Below are 22549 nucleotides of genomic sequence, written 5' to 3'. Positions count from 1 at the left end.
GTGGACCACAGGAAGAAATGGCAGGTCCAGTGAATGCTACACAGAATCAAACTGAGCGCTCAGGAGACTCCTTGGCCAAAGATACAGCAATAATATCGGGGGCCATTAAAGATACGAAACAGGCATTAGAGGGCTAGATTGCCACAGTGGGCACAGAGGTGGGAATTTTGATGGAGGATCATAAAACACTGACTGAACAAGTGCAAGAGAGGAAATCACAACTGACCACACTCCACCAGAATGTCAAGGACCTCATGATAAGATGTGTGTGCATAGAAAGAGAGATGAAGATATGCTAACAGCCCTCTTGGAAGACTGGGAAAGAGAGTATCAACGACAATGTTTGGCTAGTAGGCATGCCGAGAGGACAGAGAGACCTAGAGTGGAACTGTTGGTTGAAAATTGCCTGGTAGGGAGTGTACTAAAAGAGTAGCCATCAAAGTTCTTCCTGGTTGAGAGGGCACGTCGCGTGCCAGCGAAGTCACTGGTGCCGGGGGCAGGCCAGCGCCCTATTATAATATGCCTTATGAACTTCCGAGATAGGGGTGTAATTCTGCAGAATGCTAGGATGCACAGCCCCTGGGTGCTCGGAGGGCGAGAAGTCAATCTCTAACTGGATTACACTGGTCCAGCGACAGAGAGAAGCATTTGTGACGTTCAAAGAGTCCTCCAACAATTTAATTTGAAATACACGCTAATACTCCCTTGAAAGTGGGGAGTTGCCCATGGGGACAAGACTTTTTTTTTTTAATTGGTTCAGGAGGCATGGACATAGTTGGAACCGATGAGGTTATGGTTGGGCCTGCCACCAAGCACTGCAAAAACAACCCTCGGTGGCAACCAGTGCCCTTGAGGTAACGGAAGAAACAAAAGGCAAAGTCACTTCCAACCAAAAAACAAGCGAAAGAAGAACAGGAGAAAACTGTGTAGGAGCTCATGGAAAGTAACTCTGCCTTTGGTAATAACAAGTGGAGAGCACTGGCTTCGGGTAAGGAGAGTAGCGGCTCTGAGACCTTGATACAGTGGAAAAATGGCTACCAGAGCTCACTCTGATGTCTGCTGCGGATCTTGGATAGCAAATGCGGACAAGACTGAAAGCTGGAACACAGAGGGGAGCGCAGTCCCAGCCAGAGTGCCGGAGACCAAACCAGCAGAAGGACAGATGTTCGTGCATTATGGTGAGATCATAGGTAGACCCTGGAGCCACCCGTATGGCAGGTTCTTTGTGCAAGTAAGTGGGTTTTGACAAAACACATGTTGGCTGAAAATCAACTACAACTTATGATTGACTGCAAAGGCTGAAAATTTAGCACAACTTATGATTAATTGGAAATTTAATGTAAAAAGATACTGAAGTACTTGATGATCCTGTAAAGGAAAGAAATTGGCTGGAAATGAAATTTCCTTATGAAGATATAAACAGTTTAAAGGCTTTCTGTGGAAGGAATTGGCTGAAAGTAATTTCCTTATGAAGATATTAAGTATTCAAGGACTTTCTGAGGAAGTGGCGCGTGCCCTAAAAAGTTTATCTGTCAAATTCCAATCTTCGGATTGTAGTAGGGAAAGGGGGGTGTATCTTCCCATGTAGGTGCAACACTTTGAAATATCTATTATATGTAAAATTGGTGTATTATCTGTGAGCACTGTTTACCTACAAAAACACCATACAAAAAATCATGGCTGGGCGATGACATGGCCCCAGTGTTACATGAAGCCGTTCCTCCAGGCTATGAAACCATCATACAAAACCGTATGGGCAAAAAAGGAGGTGGACTAGCTGTTATAGTCAAACAAGTAGCACATTTCAGCAAAGCAGACAACATCTCTATACAAGGTTGTGACGACCTCCTCACCAGATGCAACCCTGCACCAATTTCCTCCTGTAACATCCTCCTCCTTTACAGACCACCAACTAGCAATTCTACATTCCCAGACATTTCTAGACGCAATTTAAAACCTTGTAACACTATACTCCAACCTGTGCATTCTTGGGGACCTAAACATTTGGTTTGACAAACCCAAAATGCCCCATCCAAAAGCTATAATCACTGGCCTAGTTACACTGAACCTACATCAGATTGTACACAATCCCACTGAATACATGCTACAAGTCGTTTTTGAAAACCCAGAACTAGTTACCGTTCAAAACATCATACCAGTCACATGGCTAGACCACCATTTGGTTACTTTCCAACATAAAACACCACACATCAACACATCCAAGACCACCTTACATATACCCCACCTATCGACCATGGAACAAACTAAATTCTGAACACTTGGAAACACAACTAACAGTCAACACAGATCTAGGAACAATAAACTCTGTTAAAAAACTTTACAAGTGGCTACAGGAAGCTTTCGCTATCCTAATACCACTAAGAAAAACTAAACAGGATAAAAGAAAAAAGCACCATGGAGAAATACAGAACTTAAAAAATAAAACAACAAATCACAAGGCTGCAACAAACCTGGCTCAAATCAAACACATTCAAGACAAACTTCTGCTACGCAATCTTAACAGAATATATAAATCAACAATGAAAAAAAGCCAAAGAAAAAGGTACTACTCACAATTCAAAATGCTATATCTGCAAATAAAGAATTTTATAAAATTCTCAATGAATTTTGCAAATCTAAATGCATGGAAAGAACTCATCCCATTACTCAAGATTTTGCAGACAAACTGGCAAATCATTATACAACCAAGGCAGACACATTAGACTCCTATTTAAAACAAAGGAAAACCACCAGCACAACCCGTTTCCAAAAATTCCCTCCAAGACAAAACCAACCCAGCCTCTGCACTCCTTTAAAGAAATATCACAAAATGAATTTATGGATCTGGTCAAAGCAAGCAGGCCTTCCAGCGGCCCTTCTGACTCTTGTCCACCGTATATCTTCAAGTATATTCTTTTATCTACCTTTGCTGCCCTACCAGTAAGAAGAATAATCAATACTTCTTTACCTATAGGAATCTTTACTGGAGATCTTAAAAAGGCATACATAGCCCTGTTATGAAAGAAAAAAAACCTGGACCCGCAGGACCCCAACAACTACAGACCGATTACAAATGGTCCTTTCCTGGGCAAGCTGATATAAAGAGCAGCTTTCACCCAGATGTCACCATTCAGTGAAGATAACTCCATTCTTTCAGCACTGAATCTGCTCTCATCACCATTTGGGATGATCTTAAAAACACAATAGACCGCAATGGAGTTGCTGCACTACTTCTGGACATCTGAGCTGTCTTTGACACAGATGACCATGACACTCTAATACAAAGACTCTGCAAAGCCAGTAAAGAGGGGACTGCTCTCGGCGGGATCACAGCCTACCTTCAAAACAGATCTAATATCATCCATACTCCCCTTTGTCATCCAAACCCTACTTCACAAAAGCAGGGGTCCCTCAAGGCTCAATCATCTCACCAATGCTTTTCAACATCTACATGATATAATTACCAACAATGATCAATTAATTTCAACTCACATGCTACAACTATGCAGATGACACAAATATTCCTTAAACACAAAGGCCCCAAAGACATCTCAAACTCACAGATCTTGAGTTGCCTCAGAGCCGTTGATCAGTGGATGACATGGAGTCATCTCAAACTGAATGCTTCCAAAACAGAAATACTCACATGTGGCGATTGGAAAAATTATGACCCACTCTGTGCCTGGCCTGATGATCTGGGGCCACATCCTAAACTATTTAAGGAGGTAAAAAAACCTTGGAATTACCATGGATTCAAAGTTAGCAATGAATGCCCAAGTGGACAAATTAGCAAGATCAAGCTTCATTACCATGAAAACTCCTCCGCCTATGATTTCCACACAAGGTGCAGGCTACTATCTCTCTTGCACTATACAAACTGGATTAAGCCAATGGCCTTTACCATTGATCATCTCTATCTACTATGAAAAAACTACAACACATTCAGAAATCGGCTGCCAGACTACTCCTACATGAAAAACTACTGGCCCACCTCTCCCCTACCTTGAGGGCCTTACAATGGTTACCGGTTGCCAGAAGAGGCACCTTCTAGCCGCTCTGTATCACTCACAAAGTAATACGGGGATCAGGAATAAAATCACGAAATACATTCAAAGAAACCTCGGCTCAAGATTGGCACCCCGCCTCAAAACATCACCATACAATAAAAAGACAATATAGAGGTACATCTTTTTCTGTTCAAGCAGCTAAACTATGGAATTCTTTACCACCAAATATAAGATCCAAGGATAACTATCTTATCTTCAGAAGACTACTCAAGAGTTGGCTTTTTCCTACATAACCACCATAATAAAACAGAAATGGACTGCATATGCCCATGTACCTAATCACATTATAATTTGATTATGTGTATCTATATCTAGATATGTGTATTTCTTTGTACAAATAGGTATAATAACTATTTTATCTTAAAATATATACATACTCTTTATGCCAGTTTAACAAATGTATATTTGACTTTAAATGTATATATGTATGTATTAGTATGTGTATGGATATGTATGTGTATATACATTATTATTATTATTATTATGGATATGTGTATGTTTCTATATATATATATATATATATATATATATATATATATATATATATATATATGCATATTATTCTACCCTTGACATGTTCATAGGTCACTGCATAGTTTCTATATCAGTTGCTTGATCAGATGCCTTTGAGTCTGTTTTTATCTGATCTATCATAATAAATACATATTATCTTAGCTATTTATCTACAAGCATTTCACTATTGAAATATTGAGGAAAGAAAATATTGCTATAAAATGACAAATACATTAGCTTCAAATACTGTAACTCTTGAAAGCCTGCTTTTATACAGTACAGCTTTAAATCTCAAAATTATATTCCTTACACAATTATTCCCTTGATTATGTAGTCATGTATCTATATGGCTACGACTCTAATCATACTGTACAAGAGGAAAAAAAATAATTTTACTCTCTTTACAGTGACTGATCATCACCCTACACCGCTATCAGTCTATCCACTCTGGCTCATCCCAAACCCATTATACTACTATGATCTCCAAAATAACCCTTCCCAGACTCTTCTCTCCTCTACCCCTTCTGGCTCACCCCAAACCTCAGTTTACGACTATGAACTCCCAAAAAACCCTACTAAATTCTCCATCATTTTGTTCTCCTTTGACTCATCCCAAACCCCACTGAACTTCTATGATCTCCGTAATACCCTTCTACAGACTCTTACACCCTCCACCTCTCCTTTACTCATCCCAAACCTCATCTTACTGTTATGATCTCCCAATTAACACTTCTGCTTTCTTCCCTCCTCTCTTCCTTCATTATTCTGTTCAAATCAACTAACAGAACAGGGGTGTGGAATTTATTAAAATATCTACTTGTCCAGGGGACAGGTTGCTTCTCAAATCTACTTGTCCTGTAAAATGATCTACTTGTCCCTTTGGTGCCATGTAGTGTGGCGACAAGTTATGGCAGCAATTAATAGCCTCTCTGATTATGCCAGGGCTACTACCATAGTAGGGCTTGAATATTTGGAGTTTCAATCCCTACTGTAGCAATTTCCTTATTTTGCCACCTTTCTGCAGATCTGCATACTGGGGCTGGAGGAAGCAGTAAGCAATAGTTCCAGGGCTGGAATGCCTTTGAGTCTGCAAACCTACTAACCTGCATGTTTTAAAGATTTTTACCAGCTTCTCTCTAATATTTTCCCATAATAAGAAAGGTTGGACATTTACTCCTGACAATGGCAGAATTAGAACTTCTTCCAGGGTTGGGAAGAAAGTGGCTGGAGGGAAAATGAACTTGCAAATGCTCAATAGATTTTCACATGAGCAAATCTACACATCGTATTTACCCATGCTAAAATACAGTTCACAAATATTTTATAGGGGTATGACATATACCATGGGTGCACTTTTGTGACTTTCTTTAAGAATTTGGGGCCACTAGTAGGTAGGTTCAGATTTGTGACCTGCAAATTGCGAGTCGCAAATCCGAATGTAGGATGGTGTCCTTGACACCATCTGTGATTCGCAAGGGCTTCGCAAATACCCACATCATGAATAATCATGAGGTGGGTCGCAATTTGCGACCCCCTCGCGAATGGTGGCCTGCTGGAGACAGCAGACCACCATGTCTGTGACTGCTTTTCAATAAAGCAGGTTTTTTTTTTTTTTTTTTGTAATGCAGCACGTTTTCATTAAAGGAAAACGAGATGCATAACAAAAATGAAACGTTTTCGTTTCATTTTTTCAGAGCAGGCAGTGGTCCACAGGACCACTGCCTGCTCTGAAAAAATGTTTACAGTGACATTCACAATGGGGGAAGGGGTCCCATTGGGATCCCTTCCCTTTTGCGAAAGTGTTAGCACCCATTTGAAATGGGTGCAAACTGCGATTAGTTTGCGCCCGCGTTCGCGGTCACAAAACAATCCTACATTGCACTGCGAGTTGCAATTAGGAAGGGAACACCCCTTACTAATTGCGAGTCGCAAACCCGTTTTGTGATTCGGTAACCAGGTTACTGAATCGCAAAACTGGGTTTGTGCATCGCAATGTGCTTTTTGCACGTCGCAAACAGCGAAAGTCGCTGTTTGCGACATGCAAAAAGCTACCTACATGTGGGTCTTGGTCCCTAATTAGGTCTGGTGTTAACAAAGACATTTTGTTTTTATTAAACTTCTATTTCTCTCTCTTTCGGCTGGCTTTACTGTGAGTGATCGCATTCTGCTCTTCCACAAGGAGCATATTTCCACACAAAGTAGTTTTGTTCAGTGTCAGGAACTACAGTGGCAATCAGTGACGTAACGAAACTGGGGGGTGCCCCTTTGCAAAGAACATGGAGGAGCCCCCTCTCCAGACTCACTCAGGGCAGGTGCTGTGCAGAAGGGCCCCCCTGGAGGGCGGCTGCAGGGCCTTTGTTATGCCGCTGGTGGCAACGTGTGCTTTAAGAGTTCAAAAACTTTTTGTGGGGGTTTTGCCAATGTTTGTTACAATGTTGAGGGCCTGGTAGCTCCCACAACAATAAAGTGTTACAAAAGCCATGTCAAAACATGACACGCATTGATGAAACTAAAAGACTTATAAAAATATGTCAGATCAATTGGCTTTGTCAGTGTTTGTTTATTTTCATGCTTCCCATAATCGTGTTGAAAATGGTTACACTGATTTTCCATTAGTAATATTTTTGGGAAATACTAGCATGCATCAACACATTTTACTAAATGACACTTCATTTGCATATAATCAGAGAGCATTCTGGGAGCATTATACTTAGCCTCTTAGCCTAAACTTTTCAAACATGTGTGTACACGTTTTTTTTTTTTGTACTGGAACCAACGTCAGTAGTGAAGTGTGACCTTAAAACATTTATTTACAGCACGCACCCTAATAATGAAGGCTTTCAAATAATGAACCATAAATACAAGTTCGAACAGCATTATCTTTTGGAAACACATTACCTCAGCTGCAGAGAGTTCCACTCTTTGTAAACAGGCAGCCAAAGGGTTTGTGCTGCAGGGGGTTGGGCCTACTTGTCCCAAGGACAAAGTAAACATAAAAACTTGTTGCCCTTGACCCCAAACAAAATGTCCCGGGCGATAGGAATTCCACATCCCTGCAGAATTACACGTCCCTTGCTCAAATTAACTCATACCTCCCTATAGTAATACCATACTTATATTTCCCTATACTACTCCACCACTAATCCTTTTTTGGGGTCCGGAGTACCATGCTACTCGCTGAAAAGCACTTTGATGCCTCGTCAGGGGTAGTAAGCGCTATATAAATACAGTTCCAACTACATTTGGCCCCCAGTCCTTTATTAGGACTCTGTGATGTTCACAGATAGCTGTTAAGGAGAGAAGACAAAATTATATGTTGGTTGAAATTGTAATGAGGCTTTTTCTGGGTACTAGAAATTAATCTCCTTGTTAGGTACTGATCAGCTAGGGGCTAATCAAAAAGCAGCTTTTTTGTAAGTGTACAGCTGTCTAATTTACAATGGACAATGGCACCTGGACAGTCAACCAGAATTCTTCCTTGACCGCTGGAACAATGATTATAGAATTGCTTAGGGAGTACACTGTGGCTCTGCCAACTTGCTGGCTCTCTGGTGCGGCCAGTCCCTGTAACATTCGTCCTAGGCCCGTCCCCCTCCTCCTTTTTAAACCCTTTTTGTCTGCAAAGGCAACAATGGGTCTTTTACCAAGTTGCAATGCAAAGGTGTTTGAGAGGCAAGCTGAGACCCCGCTTCTCTCCTTGTCCTGCTGATTAAGTAAAAGCTGCTCTTCCTCTGAAGTTGAAGAATGGCAGCTACGTCCAGTGTAACCCTGAGGGTACAACGCCAAACGTTACAGGGCTAGAAAAAAACAAGCATTGGCAAAGTTAACAAACTTTAAAGAAATATCAAGAAAATGAAAACGGACTGTGGTGGAGGGACATGAACGAAAGCGAGAGGGGTAAAATAATCAGAACAGAAGGGTAGGTGGGTGAAAAAGCAGGGAAGGCTGGTAGGGGAGAAGTGGAGTTGGCAAATAAAAACACAGAAAACAGAGGAAAACAGTGCAGAGAAAAGCACACAACAGAGAACAGGTAGAAACACATGAACTCGTGTCTCATGAAGTGGTTAAAAAAATGAAATAATAATAATAATAATAATAATAATAATAATAATAATAATGATAATATCTGGAAGGCAAACACTACTGAAACCATAGAAGCAACCAATCAGAAGCGTGTAATAAAGCTACACTCTATGGAAGGGACAAACAGAGGATAGCCAGGCTAATACAAAAAGCCAGCAAAAAGAAAGCAAGGAAGTGAATGACAAAACAACAAGCCAATGTTTGGCAATGGGCAGAGTGCATTCCTAGGTCACTTTTCAGCATGCCTGGTACGCTTCGACCTAAAAAAGAAAGTTTTTTTATATTTATCCTGCTATGTGGCATTCACACTTATTTTCATCCTCTGCGTAGGCAATAGGTGGGAAAGCAGCTTTTACTTAATGAGACAGACAAGAAAACAAGCAAGAGCGACTCTGGCTCTCAGAGATGATCTTTCTCTTTTTTACCAAACTGCATAGTGGAGTTAGGATCAAGGCTATTGCCTTCAGCACATATCAACATGCATTAAGATGTATCCGATATACAAGTTGAAAGTATAGGTATATTTACTAGGATTAGTGAACAAGGGTTTGTGTTTGCCATGACTTATTTCTGCTTTTGAGGCCACTCACAGTTGATATTTGTGTGCTTATTATCATTTGAATATATTGTACAAGGCATAATGTTGCTTGCAATTTCGTATATATGTATGCATAGTATAACAATGTTTTGATTGTATGTTGATAGTATATCTATAGCTCATACACCATATTAATGTAATTTGGCATTTAGAGGCAAGCAAAGTAGCTTTAGACAATTTTGTAAGTGAATTCTATGTAAGGACCACTGATACTGATTATCTGGGTCCAGCATGCCCGCAGGCTCTCTGGCCCCTGAAGCATCATCTAAGGGATCTCCGTCCTTACTGGGCTGTTTGGGACCGCCTTCCGGTATCCAAGGTCTACTAGGGCTAGGTTTAGTGCCAGATCTTGGTTCTCCAAATCCTTCCTTCCATCAAGTTCTCCCCCACTGGAGGGGGTCATGCTCTGCAGGGGTATGCCTGGGGTAAAATTTGTCCCTGGTTTCCCCTATGTGCCTTTGGAGAAAAAACAGCCTCATTTTTTCAAAGGCATCAGAGAGAGGAGACTTGGCAATCGCTTTGGTCTTGGCTTTTTCTCTGGCCTCCTGGAGCACCCCAAGGTTCAACGGACCAAACGGGCCACAAACATTCCTCCAGCAGGGGGGTTTCATTGAGGATTTTGCTGCCAACACTGGTAGTTGCCTTCTCAAGGGCTCCAAAGCAGCAAAGACTGTTTTCTGTAATGATGCAATTATAGCATCAACAAATTCCACTCAAAGGAAGAACCAACCAGTCACTCAGCATGTTCCCGGACTCATCCTCCCCTACTAGCACCTAACCCTAACATGCAACCTCTGGGAGGTGCGAGGGGTGGAGTGAGAGTACAGTTTTCGCAAAAGTGGGGAGTTAGCTTGTGAGGCTAACCGAGGTAGGAGCACTCTTGCGTGGAATGCCGTGCATGCAGGTGCAGTCCAGCAGAATTTCACCTATGGAACCAGGTGTCAGTCCAGGGAAGCGTGCTTCAGTGTGGTGTCACTAACAGTATGATGCGGCCGGGTGATGGGGGGAGGCTTTATGTTTGCAGCCATGCAATCAGGGTGGGTATGTATTGAGTACTGAAAGGCCACAAGTAATGAATCCCACCCTTGTGCAGGGGGGCGCTTTCTCAGACCCTTGGACTCTTTCCGCCACAGCACATTATATTCCACCCTAGTTAGCAAGGATTGGTGCCAGGCAACCACCGTGGGTGGGGAAGTTGACTTCAAGTGCTTGGTCGCCAGAAGCTTTGCTAATATCAAAGCATGGTCTAAGACACCGGCTTTGAGCCTAGCCTGTTTTTCTGGAAGCTGTGGAAGAGCCCCAGTTCGATATCCATATGTTTACTCTATTTCACATGCAATTCATGATGCTAATGTTTTTTTTTAATTGTTTTTGGAACTGAACAGAAGCATAAAAATGTTTAGGATATGCGCAGAGCACCTGTTACCCCCCCCCCCCCCCCCCCCCAAGGACAGAGGGACATCCCCGGTGTCAAAGTTAAAACAAAAACAAAAAAAAGTTTTGTCACGATCCTGTTGGCCTCTGAGCAGCATTTGTGTTGTACTGCAGAACACAAGAAAAAAAGACACCAAAAGCTACCACATACAGTCTGCACCCTGTATGGAGGTCTTAGGAGGACCACCACAGAGATGATTAAATGGATAGACTGTTACCCAAAATCAGAACCTATGTTTTATCACAATTTCAGGAGTTTCTTTTTTATCCATTTAGCTAACTGAGATTAGATAAACAGATTATTTTCTTGAACTAAGAGGTTACACTGATTTTAATGTTGTTAGCGTATGACATGATCTCTAATCCAAATGAGCGCACCAAGGTAGGGGAGGGGTATAATGAAAAACTTAAATAATGTCAAACTAAGGGGTTAGCTCTTGGGAACTTTACAGTCAATTATTAAAGCTGAAGAATGAAAAAGAGGGATGGAAACTGAATGAGATCTTGCGGACAGTGTTGAGAATTTGTGTGTGTGGTTATATATTTTGGGCATCATTAATGTGCAGAACACATTTTCAAACTTGCTTACACAGTGATATGGTACTGTTGCTTTTGAAACAAAGTCTTATAATGTGAACAACCGCTTTTTCAGATCCTGGTTAATCAGGCCACAATTTAGTTATGACCGCCATCTTATACAAAAGTCATCCTTGTCACTTATGTCTTTGCTCTGCCCATGTGTCTCCTGGCACATTTCTGCAGCACACAGTCAAGCTGAGATGTACTTATTTATTTCCACTGTCGTCATTTATGCTTCTTTCAATACACTTTGCCCAGCTTGGTTACAAATTGCAAATTTAGCCTTCAGGCCCGTCCGCTGGTTCACTGTGCTCTATTCGTTCAGGTAACACAAGATTATTCATGCATATAATTTGTTCCACCATTTTCAGATGGCATTTGCAAAAAGGAAAAAAAAAGGGGGGGGGCTATTATTCACGTAGTGGGATGGTGTTAAGATAATATGAAGTTTATTATGAATTGCGCTCTGATTTGCTCATGAAATTATACATTCATTTGCTCACAACACAGCAGTTCTGCACTTCTGTTAATTTCATATATGAAAATTATGTATAAAAACCCATGATTTTGGGGGTGAGCCAGAAGACTCTTGTTCTACTAGGGATGCTGCCCGTTATTCTCCCGGTTTTGCTGCCACTTGAGATTTAGACTCATTTCTGATTTTGCCTTCTTCTGTATTACTCTTTCTACTGAAAGCCTTCAAGGCACCGACTCCATATTGCTTTACTTCTGAATTTTGCAATAAAACATTTTAACTCTTCTATTGATATAGCACTCACATATTGAATGGACCCATTTAATCAATTGATTGTATCCTGATATTGTAACGCAATAGGAGGCGCCCAGATGGAGGATGGTCCCTTTGACCAAAGACTACTGCCTTGGTCACTCCCACCCTTGGGGTAGGCAAAAAGGAATTCTGGCTTTGAGGGCTGCACTGAAGCTGGCAGGAGGTGCACTGTGAAGTTGGCATTACAAGTTAAAGACAATGAGGGCAAAGGACTTTAAGCCAGCATCAAATGCTTACCTACAAGGCCTTAGCATTCACGTCTCCCTTTGCAAAATGAATGCTATCCCTCTATATCTTCGACACACCCAGGGCACATCACCACTCAGAGCAACAGGATCCACTCCCCCATTCGAGGCTCTGAAGAGGATGGTTATATAAAAAGGATGTTAAGATGGCCCCAATCATGGTCATAATTGTAATAAGGAGAGATTATTAAAATATATACAATGATCATATAAACCTTTATCTGGTGTAAACTTTTGGCATTAGACTGTAATGCTCAAAACAGCCCCTAGAGCGAACCATAATAAAAATATCATTTGTAAGAAATATGGTCATGTAACCATATTGTGAGCCCCTACAGAGCATAACCCCATGAAAAAAAACAGGAGAAGGTAATAAAGTGTAACCATATACTTAGCCCCTAGAGGGCGTTTTATGGCTTGCAGGTCAACTGCAATGATATTACAAACACAGCCTTTAAAAGAAAACTTCTTCGAGCTGTAAAACAAAAGTTCTAGCCATGAGAAAGCTTAAAATACACTGAATGGTGGGAGGGGTTATTATTTTACTAACCTAGTGTGGGGACCCAAGTTTTGTAGTCGGTCCCATTCTCCTAGGACCACCGCAGGCTGAGTTATAAGCAAAAATGTTCTGTAAATATGCCCTGCAAAGCATTATGGGGCGAGTTTCCCCAAGTGCAGTGAATATTGTAGTATCGGCTAGAGAGCAGCTTTCGCTTTGAGGATTTCTGTTTATTTAAAGCATTTACCAAATTCAAGTGTTAAGGGGAAAGCCACAAGAAATTACTCTGCTTAGGTAACTGTGAACAATGTCACCAAAACTCCAATACCACTGATCAAGTTCACGCTATTGTGCCTGTTCACGCTGTGAGTGCCATGGCCACCATAAAGCACAAAGGGGAGAGACAAAGGGAAAAAAAAAAGAGTTTGTCTAGGCTGAAGTATATCGGCAATTGTGCAATAATCCATGTAACAGGGGCAGTCTGCAAGGCGTGATAAAAACAGCCTCACGTGGGGGGTGGGTGGGGGAACAAATGTAAAGCATTTAGCAATGACATCAAGCGATTTTTGAAAGGCAAGCCCAGGAACGAATGAAAGTTATGGGCGTGGTTAAAAGCCCATAATACATACAACAGGTCAAAGTGCTTGTGCACTCGACCTAATGATGCCCTCGCCCCACACACACTGGTATGAATGACTGAGGATGAGACTCTGGATACCCACGAAGGACTAAACACTGATCAATGACCTGATATTGTTTACAGATAATGATGACCCAAATGACATTGATATGCCATCTATCCTACTGTACATATTAATGTATGCTTGAAATTATTCACCTAGTAAGCTGTACTAACCCTCAAATAGTTAAATAAAGTTGTTAAAAAATCTTGTCCCTTAAGGAAGATTTTACAGCCATAGGTATTAAAATAGCAAGGTATGCCTCTGCAACGTTTCTGGGGATATCAGTTCAATTACATTTGATTACCTTGTTATCCAGATAACACAATATCCTTCACTTCAGAGCTCAGGCATTGCTTATTGAAAGAGCACTTATCTTGCTGCAACACTGTACGTCTCTTGCTGCTATACACTGTGGAGCCATTGGGAGGAAGCCATGGAATTTATTGTTTCAGTCCAGCATGAAGTATGGAGAAAAAGAAGTGTAAATTTTAGGGACTTTGGACTTTGGCATGAGGTCTGCAAGTATACAAATATGCTTTGAAGACACCAAATATAAGCTCTGTGTTAGATTTGGAGCTGCCCATGATTTTTGAGAGCGCCCACTACTTGAATTGAGCCCTTGTAGAAGTGCTAAAAATGTGTAAGGCCTTTTAAATGACCAGTCAAGGTTAATTAAGCAGGCGGTATAAAGAGTGAACTCGGATACGGTAGAATTAGTAATGACAGCGAATAAAAGAAATGTCTAATTACAGGTAGATCTTTTAAAGAGAAAAAGTCCGAAGTGGAGTAGGGTTGAAAGACTACAAAAATACAATCAGCGTCTCTTGACTACTCCCAAATAAACACCGGATAGCTCGGCATGCAGAATGTACACATATGTTCACTTTTTCCTGTAAAGTGATAATGGAAAGTAGCCTACCCTGTTTAAATCTAAACAAGCAGTAGCAGTATGATGGCAACTGAACCACATACACAAACTCTCTTTTCACCGGACAGTAACTCCCCGCCAAAAAAAAAAAAAAATGTTTTGATCCGCCTTTGGAGCCTGGAGCGTAGCGGCTTAAACTATTACACAAAGCTCCAAAGGTAACACCAGTCTGCAAAAAAGACCACCGACTTCTCTCGGTAGATCACACTGAGTCAACTGATGTTTCTCTCAGTTACTTTACTGGTGGTTTAACAACAATCGCACAAAACAATCTGAAAAGGAGTCTAGTTTCGGCATCTCATGTTATGCACATAGATGCTTGGGCACCATTAGCACCTCATAGGCAGAAGGCAAACTAACAGGGTCATTTGGGAACAGAGATCACGTTTTTTTTTTTCTTCATTATACCAAACCAGCCCCCAAACGTTTCCTTAAAAAGCAAAACTGTTCCTGAACGGCTAATGTCGACCTTGAATTAAAATGGAAGAGGATAAGTGGAACTGTGCCCTGCAACTTCCTCCGTTCCTCCTGTACTGTCAAGGCAGTGAAAGGGCAGAGAACTAAAAAAAAAACAAGTCGTCTTTCGTGGGTGCCTACTACTTAAATATGTGAATTTCGTTAATCATCAAATCGAAGGGCAGCGCTGCAGCCAGTATAGGCTTTAAATGGTTATGTAATCTGAAGATTCATGGTGGCGAAGCATTACTCTTTTTGAGACTTGCACAGAGATACCATCTTCTGGCAACCTGTTCTATACTGTGTGCAATACTCTTAAAACAGCAACAACCTTTCTTATACTAGGCACTTTTTTTTTCTTCAAACTAATGATTTCTATAGGTCACAGTTAGGATGACCACCTGGCACTGAGGCTAATTCTCGGCAGGACTGTAAACAATTCTGTACAAAGGGTCAAAATTCAGGACAAAAATCCAAGAAATTCCATACCCATTATGTTATCAGGGCATTTATTCACTCTTTTTTAACATAGCACTACTTATTTATTTTGGTCTTTTCGTGATTGCCTCCTAGTATGCTACATTCAGGTGTCACATTAAGTTCTTGTTCAGTAGTAAATTAATGCTCTTTATCACTGTGTCAAGGCCATCACATCTACCCAATCTTTCTTAACAACATTTTGATTATGTTTCTGAACATTTTAAAGCCTCGGGCAAACAGTTTGGGAAACATTCAGGTAATTAACCTTATGTTAGTTTAAACAAATTGAACAAAAACATCTGGCTCACCTCAACCGCCCATGGACTTTCAACATAAAAAATTTAGTGAGGCAGAGCATATCGTGTGGGGGAGTCTCACCCCTAATGTCAGGATTTGAGGTATCCACAACTTTTCTGTAGTCTCACAGCACTAGAGTGTATGTCTGGGACTCTACATTTATCTCCGAACTGGGAGCCCGTACTACCAATCAAAGATAATAAAAGAGGAGGGTGAAATTGAGCTCAAATAGGAGGTTGTTGCTAAGAACCAGATAAATAAGGAAGAGAAGAACAAAGTGGGACAATTCAAAAAAATCAGACAAGATGGGTCTATTAGGACTATCGGAAGGTATTGGGTACATGAGGAGTTGTCTCTGCAGACAGGAGACAAACAGAAGAGGCACCATCAAGTGGTTGAACAAGCAGCACCCACCCACCTTGGCAAACTCTTCTGGTGCAATGGTCCACTGCTTGTGCTTGTGAAGGGTGAGCAGTGGCCAGACTCCTTGCAAGGTTGTGCAAGGCAATTGCCCGCTTTATGGTTTTGAAAATGAGCAAAAGACAAACTAGTGATGTGGGTTATCCATAAGTATCAAGTACACAGAGAATCTTCAAAATATTTGGGATGTAAATTGCACAAACAAAATGTAACAATTTTTAAATGTAATTAGTGTTTCTTTAACATATGGCACTGTTTCCCCCTTTTATACAATTAGACCTCAGATTGAACTGGGTGCCAGTTAATTTTCGATACCTAGTGATCAATATCTACCATTCTCCCGCTGATTTGCAGGATTGAAATCTCGGCAGAGCGTCACGACCCTTTGAGCCCAGTTTGCTTTTTGGTCTTCTCTTCTGCTCTCTGTAGTGGGCCACATGGCACTAGTGAAGATGGTGTGCTATCCCAATGACAGTATTATTCTGCAAACCTTCCCTTGCTCGTCCTTCTTTCCTTCTTCAGACATGCCACACATCTGATTTTGTCGCTGGGGTGCCATCGGGTAGCTCTTTCTACTCTAAATCTACCTGTGACTGCGGGAGGATTAGGCCTTCTGGACTTATAATGCTAGTATTCAGCTGCACAGGACCAATGGGTAGCTTTCTAGCTTTCTGGCTTTCTGACCACCCTTCCTGCATGAGATGGGGTTTATCCGTAAAGACTTTCAAGGGCGGCTTACTGCACTACTCATTGATTCCTACTGACCTTTCAACAGATCACCATCCGGGGTTATGATGCATAACTTTCTCTTGCCTTGCTAGAACCTGTAAACTCACTGACATGAAGAAACCCTGTGCTCCTGCACTACCTTTGCTAAGCTTTCCCACTTGCACAGACGGCTGTGCTCAGAGCAGCTCCATCAATGGCATGCTGCAGGTGTCTTAAAATTGGGGGATTTGCTTCTGGACGGTAAGCTTCTAAATTTCCAAACCGTTATGGCAGATTACCATCTTCAACCAGGTCAACTTCTTACAAACACCTTAAACAATCATTAAATGCCCTATTTCATGTCTGCCTTCTAGCACTAACCCTACATGAGGTGTGCCAGAAGCTCTACACCATAGGGACCGGTGTCAAATTGATAGAATAGGTTTACAGACCTTTCCTGTAACAATGAGACCAATCAAGGTCTTCTCCTCATACTACCTGGGTGACAGATGTGGCCAAACCTCTGCAAGATACAGACTGGACTAAAATACTGGACTTTTTCCATGAAGTATCCCATGGCTGTCACTTTAAGTACATTCATAGAGCTTCCTTGGGAATGCATTTCACCCGTTGCTTGCCATTGGTTTTGTGGTTTGTAACTCACATTTCGTTGCTTTCAATTTGCTGGCTTTGTGTGTTTCGGGCTATGCAGTTTGAGTTTGTCCCTTCCCTTGCCCAAACATTATTTACAGTATCTTTATGAGTGCTCCCTTTCTGTAAACAGGCCTGTAAATATTGTTCTTATCTCATCACACTTGCTGTGCATTCAATGAAGAAGGTCAAATGCCAGGCTCTGTCTTCCACGGGAACTTGGGGCCAGATGTACCAAGCCTCTTTCTCGTTGCAAACGGACGATTTGCAGAATGCAAATGGATGTGAAACTATTTCTTCAGAGCAGGCAGTGGTCCCATGGAAAACTATTCATTATTTTTTTTTATGTATTCTGTTTTCCTTTAAGGAAAAAGGGATGTGTTTAAAAAATATATATAACACTGCCTTATTTAAAAGCAGTCACAGACATGGTGGTCTGCTGCCCACAGCAGGCCACCATCCCTGTGAGTGCAGCCATTCCCAATGGGGTTGCAAATTGCGACCTACCTCATGAATATTTATGAGGTAGGTAATTTGCGACCCTTGGGAATAGACACTGCCGTACATCAGTAGGATGCCTATGGAGCCTACTCTGCACTGTATGCCACTGTACCACTCTACACTACTGCACTCTGCCACTCTATTGTATGCCACTCTACTCCACTGCACTTTGTGCCACTTTACACTGTCCCATGCCACTCTACACCAATGCACTCTAAACAACTGCACTGTACGTCACTGCCCTTTACACTGCACCACTGTACTCTGTACCACTATATGGCACTCTACACCACTGCACTGACACTCTCCACAGAAAAAATGCACTCTCCCACTGTACTCTACACCACACTGTACTACTGCACTCTATGCCACTGCACTCCTCCACACTAATCCACTCCTCACCACTATATGCCACTGCACTCTATGCCGCTGCACCACTCTGCACTACTGCGCTCTGCCACTATTATATACAATTCTACTCGACTTCACTCTATGCCACTCTACTCTGCCCCATGTCACTCTGTGCCAATGCACTCTACGCCAATGCACTCTAAACTGCACTGTACGCCACTGCCCTCTATTCTGCACTACTGTACTCCACGCTACTGCTCTGTGCCACTCTACACCAATACACTGACACTCTACACTGCACTCTCCACCACTGTACTCTGCACCACTTTACTCTGTAGTACTACATTCTACGCCACTGCACACTATGCCACTCTCCTCTGTATCACTCCACTGCACTGTACAGCACTATACTGTACAGTGCACCACTCTACACCACTGCACTCTATGCCAAAGCACCACTCAACACTATTGCACTCTGCCACTCTAGTGTATGTCACTATACTCCACTGGACTCTATGCCACTCTACTCTGCCCCACGGCACTCCATGCCACTGCACTCTACGCCAATGCACTCTAAACAACTGCACTGTACCCCACTGCACTCTACTCTGCACCACTGTGCACTATGCCACTCTACCAATAACTTTTAGCCGTGTTGAACAGCAGCCACTCCGGTGTATAACGTGGCTAAAACACATTGGCAAGGCCAATAACTCTTGCGTGTATGAGACTTATTGGCTTTGCCAATGTTTTTAGTACTATGAGGTACCGAGGTCCCTGACAGAACTGTGAAGGTGTAAGTCCTTATTTTAAACATGCATTACATACATCATGCGATAGGCTGCTACAAAATGCGCACATACATTTTGGTTAAATAAATAAAAAGTCCTTCTAAAATACAGATTTGAATAATATATAGTTTATACCTAGTAGTAATTTTCTTTATAACAGTCCAATAATCCCACACACTCTACAGCTCACCTTGGAACACCCTTACAGTACCTTTCTAAAAGAAAATATCTTTGTCATCAGAAAGCTTCAAGTGACTCCTTTGATTAAAGTCAATGCAGATTTCCAGGCCCCTTTAAATTTGCAGATTTACTAGTTGCACACATTTGTGTTTATTTAGGGAAGGAGACACCCTGGCAAGAAGGCCTTTTCTTATATGTCTGCCTCTCCCTCCTTCAGCGCACAGGATACTCCCTGCCTTTCAATCCAGCTGGGAACACTGATTTGCCCTGATTAGATTTTGTCCTTTAAGTGAAGGCCTTAAATTATGGACAAATGCTGTCCGTTAAGCCTTTCATCACGGACAATGGATGGCAGGGAGAAATTACGGGCAGTCCGTGAAATTTACGGACGGGTGGTCACCCTAGTTTCGGGACGGTCACCCTAGTCACAGTGCTTTCTGTCAGTCCCGAACGTCACACCAACTAGAACTCCGATCAGCGATCCTGGAGGTAGACACCTGAAGTGGCCACAGTCCACATTTAATTAACTGAGCTTTACTACCAGATCAATGCATTTCCCACATATTAGTTTACCTTTAATTCAATATGTGTTTAAGGTTTGCATTTGGTCAAATGCCAAAAACAGTTGCATTAAGTCTCTCCTCAACCATTTCTCTCTCCCCGCTCTAACACACACCAGCCCAAGCTCCCCGTCCCTTCTGCACTTGTGCTCAGGATCACAGCTGCCATACATTTTATTGTACTTCGCCCGCTAGTTACAGAAGGGGCCCCTTACCAGATGACACTAAAAACGCCATTTGTGAATCCGACTTAACAGCCAAGTTCATTTTGTTAACTGTAGCGCTAGCTCACTTGAGGTGAAGGGGAAGAAAATCCAACTACTAGAAGTCGGTGTCCGCGGAGACACAGAACGTCTTCTAATCAAATTAGCTTTTCAGTAGATCCCAATAACGACACAGACGGGAACGTCAAAATAAGGTAACAGGACTCCCTCTTCCGGTGTGGTCAACCAAATGTTAAGATACAGACGCAGGTCGTATTTCCCAAAATAGAAAGTGCATGATACATTTCTATCACCGCGGCCTCTTACCTCAGCATCAAACTGCCTCCATCTTGAACCCCGTTTCTTTTCCCGGGCGTTGACGTCACAGAACACGGAACTATGGGAGCTGTAGTCTAAGTAAAACAAACAAACCTCTGGCGCCCGCCAGCACACCATATCCGGACTCTGAAGCAAAAGATACAGAAAGCGGACTGAAGGTGCGCTTTCCACCATCCCTGGAGAATAAAGTGCGGGTTCAGGGAGTCTTTCGTTCTACGCAGCACCCACGGTTGAGCAGAGAAGCATTGTTGTGTGGTCTTACAGTTCACATACTGTTTTGTATGTCTTTGTAGTGTATCCTTAAGTTTAATGATGACAAGTGGAGGTGAAATTCATGGACTCTGCAGTCCATACGGCTGCGCTCAGCCCGAGGAGGACATGGGAATCACCGTTTAGAGTAAGCATTGGCAAAGCCAATAAGTCTCGCCGTCTTGACAGCCATTGAATTTGTCAATGACCCTTAGCCATGTTTTCCAGCAGAGTAGCTAAAACATAATGGCAGGGAATACAGCAGGGTGACAAGAGTATACTGTTGGGTGGCATAGTGTGGAGTTGAATAGAGCGGGGAAAGATAGAGCGGGGAAAGATAGAACGGCGTAAAGTGGAGAGGCATAGAGTGGAGTAGCTTAGAATAGATTAATATAAATTGGGGTGGAGCGGTGTTTAGTGAAGTAGCATAGTGTAGAGTGGAGTGGTGTAGAGTGGTCTGGAGTTGAGCAGAGTGGGAGTGGCGTAGAGTTGCATACAGTGGGGTGGAGTGGCATAGAATGGCACTGTGTGAAGTGGAGTGGCAAGCCAGAGTATAGTTGTCGTGTAAGTAACTAAAACGTCAATAGAGATGGCAGATAATAGGGTGACAGCAACATAAGCCGTGTGCCTGTGCTAAAAGTAGGAAAGCACATTGTATGTCCAGGAATAATACTGAAGTGCTTATAGAATTAAAAAAAAAGTGTGTTGTAAAAAAACAAGGAAGAACACACTACTTTGTCCGTGCTCCAGAGAGGAGCTAATACAAGAAAGGAAGGGAAGACTGTGGAATCTAAGCAATCATAAAATTGTAAATGAGAGTGACAACGAAAACTAATGGGATCTTGTGGGTGGGCTGTAAACCCACTGAACTGTAAACAATGCATCTTGCAGCACAGCACAGCATTGTATAGGCGAGGGCTAAAAAGCACTTCACATCCAACTTCTGTGCTACGTTACGTCCACCCTAGACGCCAATGATTATAAATACTGTCACCCATACATGCTAATATTTCTTAGCTAAGCAGATAGAAGGACAATTAAAAAAATAATAGTGGATACTGTAATTGTATTTATTGAGCACTTACTGCCCCTTACAAGGCATTGAAATGCTTTTTGGGGAATAGCACGCTACTCCAGAACCCAAAAAGGATTACTGGTGGATTTGTACGGGGATATATAAATCGTTAATTTGAGCAGTGTGCATGTGAATCTGTTAGTTTCATTGACTAGGATAATGGCAGAGGGAGGAGTCTTGAAAGTGTTATTTGGGAGATCATAATAATAAGATGAGGTTTGGGATGAGTTCAAGGAGGAATAGAGGACGAAAGAGTCTAGAAAGTTATTAGGGAGATCATAGTAGTAAAATGAGGTTTGGGTGAGCCAAGGAGGGCTAGAGAAGGGAAGAGTCTAGAAAGAGTTATTTGGGAGATCATAGTTGTGGAATGAGTTTTGGGATAAGTCAGAGAGTGGAGGTAGAGGTTACATTGAGAGAAGTATAGGATGAGACATAGAGTAGTGCATTGGAGAGAGTTGAAGATTTTTTTTCTTCTACAATAGGAGTAAAATAATAAATATATAGATACATAACTACATAGGAACGGTATACATGTATAAGGAAGATAATCGATATAGAGATCTAAAGTTGTATTGTATAACATTCCGCATGTGTGGATAGATAATTATAAACTCAAACTTTCAAGTCTTGCTATACATGAAGCTAATTTATTTGAGTATTTTTATAAACTTTTTTTGTTTTTATTTAATTTTTATATTTTCCTCAATATTGAAGCATACCTGTTATGATCATAGTTACATATTGTGATAGATAAAATAAAACAGAGACCCATAAGCATCTAATCAAATAACTTATATGAAAACTAGGCTGTGACCTATATACAAGTTAACCCCTTAGGTGCATGTTTCGGCCAATTGTAGACATGCACA

General features: G+C 41.8%; 1 protein-coding gene across 3 annotated transcripts in view; it reads right to left on the bottom strand.

Moving 5' to 3' along the window:
• The window catches only part of TSSC4 (tumor suppressing subtransferable candidate 4), a 53795-nt gene extending 33349 nt beyond the window's left edge, over positions 1-20446 (bottom strand). The window contains exons 1-2 of one of the 3 annotated variants that reach the window (XM_069223189.1): positions 20345-20444; positions 13796-13900 (exon numbers count right to left, since the gene is read on the bottom strand). The gene's annotated coding sequence lies outside the window, so the exon portion shown is untranslated. Of the gene's footprint in view, positions 1-12301; positions 12422-13795; positions 13901-20344 lie in introns of those variants that run through there. The other 2 variants (XM_069223187.1, XM_069223190.1) reach the window with 2 other exon arrangements.
• Positions 20447-22549: the final 2103 nt, after the last annotated feature.

Source organism: Pleurodeles waltl, chromosome 3_1, assembly GCF_031143425.1.
Source record: "Pleurodeles waltl isolate 20211129_DDA chromosome 3_1, aPleWal1.hap1.20221129, whole genome shotgun sequence".
In the NCBI taxonomy this organism is placed as follows: domain Eukaryota; kingdom Metazoa; phylum Chordata; class Amphibia; order Caudata; family Salamandridae; genus Pleurodeles; species Pleurodeles waltl.
This window is presented reverse-complemented; position numbering and strand designations above follow the sequence as displayed.